Source organism: Mus pahari, chromosome 15, assembly GCF_900095145.1.
Source record: "Mus pahari chromosome 15, PAHARI_EIJ_v1.1, whole genome shotgun sequence".
Lineage (NCBI taxonomy): Eukaryota > Metazoa > Chordata > Mammalia > Rodentia > Muridae > Mus > Mus pahari.
In genome coordinates this window covers 28,918,200-28,921,112 of record NC_034604.1, presented here as the reverse complement: position 1 = coordinate 28,921,112, position 2,913 = coordinate 28,918,200, and positions in this window count along the sequence as shown.

The window sequence follows — 2,913 nt, the reverse complement described above, 5'->3', positions numbered from 1 at the left end:
TTCAAATCCCAGCAACCACATGGTGGCTCACAACCATCTGTAATGAGATCTGACGCCCTCTTCTGGTACCTCTGAAGACAGCTACAGTGTACTTAGATATAATAATAAATAAATCTTTGAAGAGAAAAGAATTTAAATTATGAGCCTCTCTCTTTGCTGGGTGATTCTTTTGGTCTGGACTAGACCATTTGATCCTAAGTGGTTTGCTCATGAATCTGTAGTATTTTTACCACACTTCTGAGAACAGACTGCTCTAGGGTGATATCCCTCAAAGGTTTAGTCTTTGCTGGTCTCCGTGGTATGCACAGGAGTGGGTGGACACTGGGTTCCTGTCAGGCAGCTGGCTTCACAGGGACATTAGAGGTTCCTAAAGAGTGAGTTCTGGAGGCTCTAAGTTCTCAGAAGCAGCCCTGTAATGCTGGATATGTAAAATAAAATGTGTATTATATATGTATGCGACGGATATGTGTATAGATGGCCTTATAAGGCAGAGAGCCTTGTTATGGTAATCTTAGTTGGCTTCAAACTCACTCCAGCCTCAGGCTTATCTTAGTCTCATGGTCTCTGGTTCATTGTCTCTGTCTTTCGCCCTCTCTGTGCATTTGTAAATGTGGAGGTCAGAGAACAACCCCAGATGTCATTCCTCAGCCCTCACCTTGCTTGAGCAATGATTCTTCTGTTTGTGTCCCATCTTACTGCAGGCGCACTGGGGTGTCAGATATGCGCTACCGTGCCTGGCTTACATAGGTTCTGGAGGTCGGAGCTAAGATCCCCGTGCTCGAGCAGTGATTTCTTATCCACTGTCTTAGTCGGGGTTTCTATTCCTGCACAAAACATCATGACCAAGAAGTAAGCTGGGGAGGAAAGGGTTTATTCAGCTTATACTGCCACACTGGTGTTCATCACCAAAGGATGCAGGACTGGAACTCACACAGGGTAGGAACTTGGAGGCAGGAGTGGGTGCAGAAGCCATGGAGGGGTGCTGCTTACTGGCTTGCTTCCCCTGGCTTGCTCAGCTTGCTCTCTCATAGAACCCTGGGCTACCACCCCAGGGATGGCCCCACCCACAATGGGCCCTCCCACCCTTGATCACTAACTGAGAAAATGCCTTACAGAGCTGGATCCCATGGAGGCATTTCCTCAAGGGAGGCTCTTTTGTCTGTGATAACTCCAGGTTGTGTTAAGTTGACACACAGAGCCAGCCAGTACAATTGACCACTTGTCAACTTGACACACAAACACATCACTATTAGGCCTCAACCCGTACTTTCTTATTCATCCCTAAGATCTAAATAACTTTAAAAAGTCCCACAGTCCTTACATATTAAAATTTCAATCCCTTTAAAATATCCAATATCTTTTAAAATTCAAAGTCTTTTAAACTGTGGGTTCCACCAAAATACTTTTGCACTTCAAGAGGGAAAAATATCAAGGCACAGTCACAACCAAAAGCAAAATTAAACTTCAACTGTCCATTGTCTGGGATCTACTCATGATCTTCTGGGCTCCTCTAAGGGCTTCTTTTACTTCTCCAGCTCTGCCCTCTGTAACACTCTAAGCTCAGGTTGATCCACTCCACTGCTGCTGCTGTTCTTAATTATCATTCCATGGTACCGGCATCTCCAATACACTGGAGTCTTCCATTGCAAGTAGGCTTCACCAATAACCTCTCATGGGTTTTCTTCACGATGTCAAGCCTCAACTCCTCTGCATGACCCCTTCAGTCCTGGGCCATCAACTGCAACTGAGGCTGCACCTTTACAAATGGCCTTCCATGGCCTCTCACAGTGCCAGGCCTCAGCTGTTCTTCATGACCCCTTCATGCCTTCACAACCATTACCACCTGGGTGATTCTTACACATTACCAAGTACAGCTGCAGCATGAGGTACAACCTTGGCTATCTCTGGAACACAGCTTCTTTAGCTCTCAGAAAACACTTCCCAGAAGATTTCACCCCAGTGATGCTGGTCTCTTCTCTCTCTCACGTTCTTCCAAACAAAAGCATGGTCAGCTCCTATTACAGCAATACCCCAGTCCCTGGTCCAACTTCTGTCTTAGTTAGGGTTTCTATTCCTGTACAAAACTTCATGACCAAGAAGCTAGTTGGGGAGGAAAAGGTTTATTCACCTTACACTTCCATATTGGTGTTTATCACCAAAGGAAGTCAGGACAGGAACTCACACAGGGCAGGAACCTGGATGCAGGAACTGATGCAGAGGCTATGGATGGGTGCTGCTTACTGGCTTGCTTCCCCTGACTTGCTCAGCTTGCTTTCTTATAGAACCTAGGACCACCAGCCCAGGGATGGCCCCACCCACAGTGGGCCCTCCCACCCTTGATCAGTAATTGAGAAAATGCCTTACAGAGCTGGATCTCATGGAGGCATTTCCTCAAAGGAGGCTCTTTTGTCTGTGATAACTCCAGGTTGTATCAAGTTGACACACAAAACCAGCCAGTACAGCCACGGAACCATTCTCTTGGCCCCAGACTCATAAGTTTTAGGATTATAGGCAGAACTCTCTTTTCTTTTCGTTCCTTTTTTTCAAGACAGGGTTTCTCTGTGTGGTTCTGCTGTCCTGGACCTTGCTCTGTAGAACAGGCTGGCCTCGATCTCAGGGATTTGCCTGCCTCTGCTCCCTGAGTGCTGGGATTAAAGGCTTTTGCCACCATGCCTGACTTAATAGTTATCTCTATTCTTGAGATGCCAAATCTTTTAAGTTCAGACTCCATTTTAGAGAAACTGACCTAAGTTTGAACTCAGGTAAACTAACAGGCTGGTATCTAGCATTGGTTTCCAAGTTGCCCCCCAACAAGACCAGCATCTCCAGGATACCCCCAACAAGTCCAATGTCTCCAGGTTATTCCCTCAACAAACCCACCAAGCCCCTCCCCACCCCCTTACTGATACGATG